We start from the raw sequence: 12,490 nt of genomic DNA, 5'->3' as shown, positions 1-12,490 counted from the left end.
ACGAGTGGCTGGAAAGCTGCCCAGTGGAAAAGGCCCCTGGGGGTGTTGGTCGACAGGCGGCTGAATGTGAGCCAGCAGTGTGCCCAGGTGGCCAAGAAGGCCAACGCCATCCTGGCCTGTATCAGAAATGGTGTGGCCAGCAGGAGCAGGGAGGTGATTGTACCCTTGTTCTCAGCACTGGTGTCGTGGTTTAAGCCCAGCCGGACTAATCACCACACAGCTTCTCACTCACTCCCCTTCCTCAGCTGGACAGGGGAGAGAAAATATGAGGAAAAGGCTCGTAGGTCGAGATAAGGACATAGGGAGATCACTCACCAATTACCATCATGGGCAAAATAGACTTGACTTGGGGAAATTAGTTTAATTTATTACCAATCAAAATCAGAGTAGGATAATGAGAAGTAAAACCAAATCTTAAAAAGCAACACCTTCCCCCCACCCCTCCCTTCTTCCCGGGCTCAACTTCACTCCCGATTTTCTACCTCTCCCCCCGAGCGGCGCAGGGGGACGGGGAATGGGGGTTGCGGTCAGTTCATCACACGTTGTTTCTGCCGCTCCTTCCTCCTCACACTCTTCCCCTGCTCCAGCGTGGGGTCCCTCCCACAGGAGACAGTTCTCCACGAACTTCTCCAACGTGGGTTCTTCCCACGGGCTGCAGTTCTTCAGTAACTGCTCCAGCATGGGTCCGTTCCACGGGGTGCAGTCCTTCAGGAACAGACTGCTCCAGCGTGGGTCCCCCTCGGGATCGCAAGTCCTGCCAGCAAACCTGCTCCAGCGTGGGCTCCTCTCTCCACGGCTCCACAGGTTCTGCCAGGAGCCTGCTCCAGCATGGGCTTCCCACAGGATCACAGCCTCCTTCAGGCATCCACCTGCTCCAGCGTGGGGTCCTCCACGGGCTGCAGGTGGATATCTGCTCCACCGTGGACCTCCATGGGCTGCAGGGGCACAGCCTGCTTCACCATGGTCTTCACCACGGGCTGCAGGGGAATCTCTGCTCCGGCGCCTGGAGCCTCTCCTCCCCCTCCTTCTTCACTGACCTTGGTGTCTGCAGAGTTGTTTCTCTCACATATTCTCACTCCTCTCCTCTCCGGCTGCCTCTTCCTGGTTTTTCAGCCCTTCTTAAATATGTTATCACAGAGGCGCTACCACTGTTGCTGATTAGCTCAGCCTTAGCCAGTGGCAGATCCGTCTTGGAGTCGGCTGGCATTGGCTCTATCAGACATAGGAGAAGCTTCTAGCAGCTTCTCGCAGAAGCCACCCCTGTAGCCCCCCCTGCTACCAAAGCGCTGCCACGCAAACCCAATACAACTGGTGAGGTCGCACCTTGAATGCTGTGTTCAGTTTTAGGCCCCTCACTCCAAGAAAGACAATGAGGTGCTGTTAATTCAGATATAGGGGTGGAGAAGGGGCCCTTCTGCTGGCCAGAAATGCCAAGCTTCCAGGCTCCCCCGTTCCGGGAGACTCCATCCATCTCTCCTTTGAGCATAATCTCTAGCTGTCCCTCCTTCCCCACATCAGGTATACGGGAGCAGTGGGCCCCTGTTTCAGTTGACACTCCCTCCCCAAATTTCAGCTCTCAACTACTGCTGGATTTTTTTCAGAAAGGGTGGCGAAAAAACGGTGTGAGGGCAGAGAGAATGTGAAAAGCGAACCGGTGGCAGCAGCAGTCCTGCTTCCTGCGGCGCAGGGAACCACCTTTGCTCCTCCACAGCAGCTTGAGGAACGTTTCGCTAGGCTGGCAGGGCTGCTGCTGCCCGGTTGCGGTGCGGACCTCGCTGCCACCGAGACCCCGCACTGCAGAACGTCTCCTCGGTGAACTGGTAAAGGCCGCCGCACAGGGGCGGTAAGAAACTGCGCGGGGCGCGGCGGCAGCGCTGACCGCGGCTTCGTGAGCTGCTCCGTCACCGGACAGCAAAGCTCGGCACCGCTGTAGGAGTCCGCCGCCGCCTCCTGTGTGCCTGTGCTGCCGACCAGCGCTGCTGCCGGCCTCGAGTGCACAGAGCCCTTTGATTTTACAAGCACGCTTTCTATTTAAAAATAGCGGGAGCGGGAGAAGATGGAGGAGAGATGGACAGCGGCTTTGCCAACCAGCTTTTCTCTAAGTACAGACCAATACCAGGGGACAACCCTGGAGGGGAAGGAATTAGTTTTACTACAAGTTAGGTCAGTGAATCGGAAAAGTTACAGAACAATAGTAGAAAAGACTTCCAGGCATACGGAGGTGTTTAGGTTGGCAATGTCATTTTAAATGTTGATGTCAAACCTGAATATTAGGAATAATCTGATATTATATCAAAATGCTTAAAACAGGTTCTGAAAAATAGGAATGGGCAGAATGATTGACATGTTTAACTGAGGGGGGAGGTGTTTATGCCTGTGTAAAGCTCCTTATGATCTTAAAGATGCTGAAATGCTTTGGGCACAATGTTCACCAGTCTCAAAAAGCAGTCACTGTCTCCTCGGCAACAAGAAAGGCATGCGTCTGTTCCCATGGAAATGTACTGTGAAGGCTTCACAGGGAAGATTCTGTTCAGAGCTCAACAACGAAGGCTCCAAGCTCTTTGTTGCTCGTACCTGAAGCAGAGGCTGTTGGCATGTTCAGGTGCTCTGATCCTGCAGCTGACAAGGAGGAGTGAGCTGCAAATAGTGTGGTGCTGTTCCTGGCTCCCTGTATAAAACTGATTAATTGAGAACTGTTATTCCCATCTGAGGAGTTCCTTCCTCAGTCACTAATTGCTAACACTGAAGACTTCTTTGCAACTCTTTGTAAGGAAAGCAGCATTCTTGCTAGCCAGAGAGGCATCAGGGAGTTTCTGATACTAATTCTTTCAAAGGAGTGGACAGACAAATCTGAAAAACAGGAAACAAAGTGCATACAGGGAGCCTGCCTCTCAGCAGTCCTTTTGGATGTCTGAAAGGAGGAAAGAATTATGTAGAAGCACTGACAGGTCTACCTGCACTAGATCCACCAAATAAGAAACTGCTAATGCAGTAAACAAATTATATACAATAGGCACCGCTTCTTCTAAACCCATTGTGATGCTCTTCTAAGGGAGCAAATTTAGCAGGGACTACAAGTAGGATCTAAGAATGGTTTGATCTTTTTGTTTTTTTAAATATGAGGTGTGGGATGCAGAAGCACTAGTGGAACAGTGATCATTTCAAAGTGACGGACTGGGAAAATTGTTTTAGAAGTGGCATTTTGTATGCATTTGTATGCATTATATATAGGTATTACTAAGTAGTGTTCTTTTGTTTTAAAGCTTTTTCATCAACAGCCTGCTTTTCATTCCAGTAGCTTCTTCCTAGTCCTGCATTAAGGGATAGTAAATAGAAGTGCATTATTTACCTTCATTAGCCTACTGTTTTGTCCCCTAATACCTACCTTCTAAGGTAAAAAACTCTAGCATTTTCAATCACTACTCCCAAACTGGCCTCTCTACCCACTGATTCTTCTCCCCATCTCTGCACCCCATGATTTTGCCATGCTTGCAAAGAGACAGCAGCTATCTCTGCAGGTATGTTTCCAGGTAAGGGCATTCCAGGTGTTTTGTCATTGCCTTGTTTCTGCTGTCAGACTCCATTCCATGGTTCTTCATGTGAATCTACTGCATGTTTGATGGGGCATGTATTTGAGTTACTTGTAACACTTAAGTCTTTCCTCATTAGAATCATAAAATCATAGAATGGCTGAGGTTGAAAGGGACCTCATGTGGTCCAACCTCCCTCCTCGAAGCTGGGTTAGCTAGAGCAACTTGCTGAGTACCAAGTTCAGTGAAGTTTTGAATAGCTTCAGGGATGGAGTTAAGTTGCTCTTTAGGCAACCTGTTCTAAGTAAAAAACCTGTTCACCTGTTCACAGTAAAAAAGTTTTGTGTGTAAATGAAGTTTCTTCTATTTAATTTTGTGCCAATTGCCTCTGGTACTGCCACTGGGTGCCATTGAGAATAGTCTGGCTCTGTCTTCTTTACACCCTGCCATCAGGTATTTATGCACATTGAAGATACCTCCTGAGTCTTCTCGTCTCCAGACTGAAAAAATCCCAGGTCTCTCAGTCTTGCCTCGTTATGATAGATGCTCCAATCCCTTAACCATCTTTGTGAGCACCTGCTCCAGTATGTCCCTGTATTTCTTGTACTGGGGAGCCCAGAACTGGACACAGCACTCCAGATGTGGTCTTACCAGTATCAAGTAGAGGAGAAGGATCACCTCCCTTGACCTGCTGATAATGTTCTTCCTAATGCAGCTCAGGATGTTGTTGGCCTTCTTTGCTGCAAGGGAACATTGCTGGCTGATCTTCAATTTGTTGTTCACCAGGATCCCCTGGTCTTTTTCTGCAAAACTGACTTCCAGCCAGTCATGCCCCAGCCTGTCCTGGTGCATGAGTACAATTTCTCCTTCACAAATTCATGCTGACTTCTCTCAGTCACCTTCTTGTGCTTCATGTGTTGGAAATGGTTTCCAGGAGGATATGCTTCATTACCCTCCCTAGGATTGAGGTGAGGCTGAACGATCTGTTTTTTCCAAGTTTCTTCTTCTTCTTCTTCTCAAAGACAGAAGTCACATTCGCTTTCTTCCAGTCCTCAAGAACTCTCCCAATCTCCATGAGTTTTCAAAGATAATTGAGAGGTGTCTCACAATGATGTTGGCTAGCTCCCATAGCACTCGTGGGTACCTCCTGTCAGGTCCCATGGACTACTGTACGTCCAGTTTGTTTAAATGTTCCCCAACCTTGTCTTCCTCCCCTGAGGGCAAGTCTTCCTTGCTCCAGAGTTTCTTACTGGTCTCAGGAGCCTGGGATTCCTGACAGTTGATCTTGCTAGTAAAGAAGGAGGCAAAGAAGGCATTCAGTACTTCAACCTTTTCTATGTTCTTTCTCAGCAAGTGCCCTTCCCCATTCAGCAGTAAGCCCACATTTTCCCATGTCTGTCTTTTTGCTTCTGATGTACTTGAAAAAGCCTTTCTGTCCGCCCTTCATGTTCCTTGCCAGATTCAACTTCAGGTGTGCTTTTGTTATCCTAATCACATCCCTTCATGTTCCTGAACTCCTCCATCTCATGGTCCAGCCAGGGCTGCCCCGACTTTCACATTCCTGACCAGTTCTTCCTTGTTTATAAGAATCACGTCCAGCAGAGCACCTCTCCTTGTCTGCTCCTCAGTCGCCTGTGTTAGGAATTACTCTTCAATGTGCCGCAGAAGCCTCCTGGATTGCTTGTGCCCTGCTTTGTTACCCCTTCAGCAGATATTGGGGTGGTTAAAGTCTTCCATGAGGACCAGAGCCTGCGAACATGAGGATTTTTCCTGCTGTCTGAGGTCTCATCTACTTCTTCCTCAGCAGGTGGTGTGCAGCAGACACTCACCACAATGCTACCAGTATTGGTCTGCCTGCTAATTCTGACCCATAAGCTCTCGGCTGATTCACCGTTCCTCCCACGGTGGAGCTCCCTGCACTCCAGCTGCACTCCCCACTAAAGGGCTACTCCCCCTCCTCGCCTCCCCAGCCTGCCCTTCCTAAAGAGCATCCATCCATCCATCGCAGCACTCTAGTCGTGCAAGTTGTCAGCTATCTTAGAATTCAGTGCATGTTTAGGATGGGAAAGGAAACAGAGAGAGCGGCACTAACAGTGTGTAGACGATCATGCAGCTTTCTGTGAGAAGAGAGCGGTGGACTATTAGTCTAGAGGCAGATACTGCACCGTTGCTATAGGAATCGAGAGAATACGTCACATCTGCGTAAGTCTTAAGAGAGTGTCTTCTGTCCTCCAGCCAAAAGCAAATGACTGAAAGAGCATTTGACTGATTCCTGCTCTCTCGCATGCTTTGCTGCAGGAAGGATCCTCACCATTTTTATTTTGGGAGACTGCAACAGGATCAGAAGCTGAAAGACTATTAACTATTTTAGTTATATGCAGTCCATTCTTCACCCACTGCCAGACAGAACAGTCATGTTCTGAAGGTATTTGTCTGGTTAGAATTGTCAGAGAACTGTGTCCCATAAGCATGCAGGAGGATTCACAGAACTGGTCCTTTGATAGATAAATGAAGTTAACATACAAAGGGGGAAATAGGGAAGAACAATGCTAAGCCTCAAAATAAGGCCATAACAAGGAGAGGGGTGTAGCCTTGCAACTGATTCTTGATAAATTATTTCTCATGAGGAATTGTGATTGTTGACTTCTTGTAGCACTGTGGAAGAGACAAGGCATCCTGGAGTTAAGTGGCATGCTAAATGCATGACAAAGCTGTTGTAGGGTGGGGTAAAATCAGCAAATGGGTAAGATGGAGGGATGCAGAAGTGGGCACTTTCTTACTCCTTTATTTGGCATTTTAGACAGTTTCAGAGCAAATTTTTGCCAGCAGCATTCCAAGTGGATTTAATCAGAGTAAAAAAAGTATTTGCCAAGTTCAGAAAAGACAGAATTGCAGTGATGAGATATGCAATGCAGGAGTTTGGATTGACTTGAATAGCAGAAGGAGGTGGAGGAACTTAAAAAAAAAAAAAAAAGGGTAACTGTTAAGACAAAATCAGCTAAATGGAAGAGTTGTTATAGATCAGGTGCAGTAGTAAAGGAATCACTTATGTTACAGACAAAAGAAGTTTTTCTCAAGAGCAGAAATATGACAAGCTTTTTTTTGTGTTGGATTTTTTTTTCCGCAATATTCTGCTCCCCATATTTCTTATGTCTTATGGTTGGAATACTAGGGATTGACCTTCCATTACATAAACTTTTCACTAATTTTTTGAGTTTGTTTTATGCTTGTTTAGGCTAGGTGAATATCCTACTCCAGATTAATATCCAAGATCTTAACTAAAGGAATTTAAAGAAATAATTTTCTAATTTTCTTGGTATCTTGGGCTTATAACTAACAATTTAGAAAGCCTTTCTCTATATGAACTTAGCAAAGATTTATGTCTTATTATTTGGCATCATATTTATAACTAACATTCAGTGTTGCTGTATCATATGTACTAGCTTGGTTGAGCGCTCGGGAATCTCTTTGAAGAGTGACGCATACTTCTTTCCCAAGAGAGAACAGGGTAGTCAAAATCCCCCACAAGTACGTTGTTCCTATGGTTTCAAGTTGCAGGCTGGGTATAAATTGGTCAGAAAAACAGGTGCCAGGGATGGGGTGCACAGAGTAGGAATTTGGTGGCTATTCAAAATAAGCATAGCTAGACAGCTGGTGCGCCAAGTCCACTGCCTGTCAGGATGACTAGTGCGCTCTCTGTTCCATTCACTCTTTCTATTTCCATCTGTTACCTTAATTTGTAAAGGCCAGAGTCTGCATTGTTTTTATCTGTACCTCCTAGTACTCTGAGGCCCTAGAAACAACCGAGTACCAAGAATGGGAAGAATTGTGAAATGCAACAGGTAATACGACATAAGGTACAACACATTAACTCTTCTCCCTCTCACAGTTCACAGCCACACATAAACACACCCCCCTGCTATTTGAGTTTTACCACTGTAAATTCTGTTTATTTTACAAAGCGCTGAATGCCATAATGATTCAACTTCTGTTTCTTCTGCCTGTGTTTCTTCTACATATGTTTTGAAGCCCATTTAACAAGTAACTTGTGCCACCATTTACGTGCCTTGTCATTTAGACATGCTTTTTTTCTGGGAGCATATGCGGTGTGTTCCCGTACACACTTTACAACTTCATGACCCCATTGCCAAGGGCAGTTTGTTGCTCTAAGCTGTAATCTGCCAGCCTGCTGTACCTATGCTACGGTGAGCAAGACGAGGAGACAAACCACCATATTGTGCCAGAGCCAGACGTCTTCCACTTTTGCAACACTCAGTTGCTCAAAAAGAGTCTCAGTTGAAAGCCTATTGTCCAGCTGAAGCCTGAGTACTGTAACCATGTCTCTGTGTCATAAGTTGCTGTGCCTGGCATTTCATGATTCCTGCGATTTCATATATGTATTTATGTACTAGGTGAATGGAATGCTGAAAAGATTAAAAAAACATCTTACCTGCTGTTACAGACATAGCACAGTTCTTTCACCCCAGGATTTATCTTCCATCACCTGCTTGAGTTTTTCCAGCCAAAATCTTCTGTCTAACATTTTAGGCCCATTTGATTTTTTTTATCCTCTGCCCTGGCTGGCTGTGAAACTTCCCCAAAATCTTTTCATTTGAAGATTTAATCTACGTGTCTTTTACTTCCCTCTTTTAGATCTTTGAAGATGGTAAAACAATCTGGATGTAACAACCATCCTTGGTGTCCTTAGTAGCCACTTCCCTTCCACTTGTTTTTATAATTTGTTTATAACCTTTCAGTAATTTTATTTTTTCCTGGCAATTACATACAAATTATGTTGATGTTAAGAATTTCAGGCATATAATGATGTTTTACTACATTGCATTTAAGTTATATTTGCCATCTCCCACTGGCTGCCATTTTCCAAAGTCATTCATGTTTGCTGTAATTATGTACCATTTGAGATTAACTTTGACTTTTTTGGGGGGTAATCTGTTTGTAATTGTTGTAATTATTCTGCCAAATAAAATAATTTTAAAAGACACTTGAGCTTGTCTGGCAATGCAGTTTCTTTATGATCACCAATATTAGTTGTTGCTCTCAGCTCCACTGTGCTCTAATGCTGATATGGTTTTATTCACCTATTAATTGTTCTACTAGTTTAGTTGAAATGGTGGATTTATTAGACAGTCAATGCCAAGATTGTTCTGTTTTCCTTCTTTGGTTATTTGCTTCCTCATCTCCTAGTGCTTTCTAAGACTGTTTCTCAGTTCTTATGTAGCTTTGCATATTAATACATTCAGTCAGTATTTACTTACTGATTTGCTTAAACTATAGATACTTTCCAAATGATTTTCAGTGAGAACAGGGTATAAATCCTAGCATTATTAATATTAATCAAAATGGGCTTTAAAAAAGTATTTTTTCCTGATAAAGAAACAGGAAATCCTGTTGGTTTTCCTATAATACAGAAGGGCAAGAATACTGTAGGCAGTTGCATTAGTCTGATCCTAAGTCCATGCAAGGCTCAGGAATGGTTTTTGAAATAGAAGATAACTGAGCATGAGGAGGATGTAGGTGGTAGATGGGATAAAAAAGCAGCGTTAAGTTTACTAACCTACTATCTTTCTCAGATAGCTAATTTTCCACACAAAGGAAACAGTGTATGTCTTATTTATCTAGACTTCAGTGAAGCCTTTGATACAGTGCTATCTGAAAATTTAGTTGGGACTCAGAAGACAGATGATAGAAGAACTGCAGGGTGGGTAAGGAGCTCAGTAAAGACACCACTAAAGACATTGCAGTTTCTTAAGGATTTGCCTTAGGACTGATATCATTCAATATTTTCAGTAACGCCCACAGCACAAAAATAGGAAGCGTAGTAATTACATTTGTTGATGACGCAAAGCAGACAGGTATCATTGAAGCAGAAAAGAGTAAGTTATATGGAAAGAACTGGATGATTGTGAAGAATACACAAATAGAAGTCAGATGATATCTGATGACAATGTAGTGCATAGTCGTGCACTTAGGGACTTGTAAGAGGAATCACACTGTAAGCTGGAGGCTTATCTAATGGCAGTGATTAAGAAGGAGAAACAGCCCAGTACATTAGTCCACTTGCAGGAGAATGGGGGTTATTGCTGTCATAATATTGTGGAAGGCAGTTGTGAACCTAGCAAAGTTTGGTAGAGAGTTCTGCTGGTGAGAGAAGTGTTAATGCCACGTGAGTACCTGGCCCTCAGGAGACTGTAGATACGGTTCTGTTTGCCCTTGTTCTAGACAGGTTAACTGGGACTGACATGGAAAAGGCTGATGGAATGATGAGAAATGGGCACTCAGTTTTAAGATACCAAATAACAGTTTCACTTGTTTAGTCTGACAAAAGGATGAGTGAGTGTGGTTATTACTGCTATGTACAAACGCTTCAAAGCATAAACATTAGGCACAAAGAACCATTGAGGGCGATGTTGGTAAAAGAATAAATGGGAATAGCCAGATATACTAAAAGAAGATACTCAAGTCATTCAAAGAACTCAGTTTTTTAACAGCTGTCCCATAGGAATATCATGGTTTAAAGTGCTGTGCAATAAAAAGGTTACATATGACGTGGTTGCTATTGATACAACAGTGCACTTGCTGACTCAGCAGTTCCCCATCTGTGTTCCCTCAATTAGTGATAGCCGGTGAATCCTTCATGATGCTCTTGCCAAACACACCCCAAAGCCATTGTTCTAATCACCAAGTGTCATGAAGATACTTACACTTTCTGGACCAGGGGGCAGTAGATTTGGGGGTAGTTGGTGACAGGTCTTTTTCTCTGTTCCCCCAGGATTCCCCACCAAGATTTCCTCTATTTCCTTCACTTTTGAAAACCAAAAATCCCTACTCCCAACACAATCTCCTATCTCCTCTATTCTCCTTTCAGGGCCAAAGTCTTCCTACTAACTCCTCATACTTCGCAGCTCTGCTTTGGCCCTCCACTAGAAAATAAAAGGAGTATTGTGGACTGCTGCCTGTAGCACTCTGCTTCTTTGCTAAGAAGACGTGAGAAGCCATGCACAGACGTCACTGCACGAGCTGTAGAAAGTGGCTTTGGTGAGGATAGAAAAGTGGAGGCAGAGGCATAGTAGGGCGAGACAGCTTACTATGAGGTCACACAGAATTGTGCAGAGTTGGGTAAAATACAAGTATGGTTGATATTGTGGTAATACTGATGACTCGTTATTTTGCATCCTATAGTACTACATACCTTTTTTCCATCTTTTGGCATTCCTGCTGTTGCCTTTGATTGCTTTTAAAGTAATCAGGAGGTACGTTTGTAATTAGCTCTCTACCTCTGCAGAATAATGTTTGGAACCTCTGGAGACAGAGACAAATGCTTTTCCTTGCCTTCATTTATTCTTTTTTGCCTTTATTTCAAGTCTTCTTTCCTTCTTTATGTGTGCTACAAATTGCTTATAGTTATTTCCTCATTGCAGATAGATTTTCAGAACAGTGGCAAGGCCTAACATAAAAAGGTAGGTCTATGAGACAGTGATGCAAGATGGTAGTTGAAGATGCGTGAGTCAAGGAGAGAGCAAAAGCCACGGTATAAAAGCTATATGATACTTGGGAAGTCTCAGAGGGTAACTGGCAGCAATCTGCATATGTGGATTTCTTGTTCTTACATCGTTGTAGCAATCAGATGTGTATTTTTTCCAAAATAAAAAAATTAAGGGACCCTTTTTGATCAGCTTAAACTTGTTTGCATCAGATCTGTGAAATCTGTCAGGGAAAACCACTCTGGATAGAAAAAAGCCTTATCTTTGTCTTATGAAATTCCATACAGTTTCCATAGGGAAGTAAGGCAAAAGGAACCTCTGGCAATCAGCTAGTCCCTTGTCCTGCCCCAAGTCAGAATCTACACTGCCTACATCACTCTGGACAGATGCTTCTCTAACCTATTCTTGAAAGACCTTTGGTGATGGAGATTCCCATCCTTGCTGGACAAACTATCCCAGCACATCTCTACTTTTACTGCTGTACTCTTCCTTAACATAAATCTTCCTGGGAAAAATTTCAATCCATTATTTCTTGTACTGTGTGTATGGGGAGCAGCTCTTCCCTGTATTTGCAGCAGCCTTTTGGATAGCTGAAGACTGTTACCTTCTCTTTTGGGGCTTTACAGTTCTTGTCACGCTTACTGTTCTCCCCTGAACCGTCTTGATTTCTGCCACACATATTTTCTCTGATGCACGGGGCCCCAGGCGGCAAGGGACTATCTGGTTGAGACATTAACAATTCATACCACAACAGAAGGATTACTTTGGAAGGGTTCCTCGGCAATACTGGAAAATTTTAATTTTGCAGCCTCAGGGAGATGTTGAACTGGGACTGCTTGTGCCCTGGGGAGGACAAGGAATGGGGAAGAAGCAGAGACAAAATATGGAGGAGAAAAAGAAGAATCTGGAGTGTCGTCGTCACTGCTTATGCTGCCACCAAGGGGATGAGAGAAGTGGGGCAGCGTTCAGTTACTGCCATCTGGGGTTTTTTTGTCTGCTTATTTTGTGTCAGTGTTAACTCACATTGAGTTTATGATCTATTACATCCCTAAATATTTTTTCTGAAAAAAAAATACTCTTCAGCCAGTTGTTATCTATCTTCTATTTATATAGTTGTTGATTTCTACCTTGATGTGGAACCTCACGCTATTTCTGATTGAATGATGTCCGTTTTTTTCCAAATCGCATCTCCAGCTTCTCAGGATTTTAATTTTAATCATCTCTCCTAGCATACCTCTAACCCCTCCAAACCATATGTTGCCAGGAAATTTAATAAGCGTGTTCTCTAGTTCATTATCCATATTGTAATGAGAATATTTAGTAATTCTGAACTAAGGAACAAGTGGTCATTTCTTTAGACTATGCAGAGCCTCAATCTTGGGATATTTTCTGTCTGTTTTTCAGTACATTTTCTATGCTGTATTGCATCAATTCCAAAACAGTTGAGAATATTTTAAG

The sequence above is a fragment of the Gavia stellata genome, chromosome 6 (genome assembly GCF_030936135.1).
Source record: "Gavia stellata isolate bGavSte3 chromosome 6, bGavSte3.hap2, whole genome shotgun sequence".
Taxonomy (NCBI): Eukaryota; Metazoa; Chordata; class Aves; order Gaviiformes; family Gaviidae; genus Gavia; species Gavia stellata.
Note: the sequence above shows the minus strand (reverse complement) of the source record.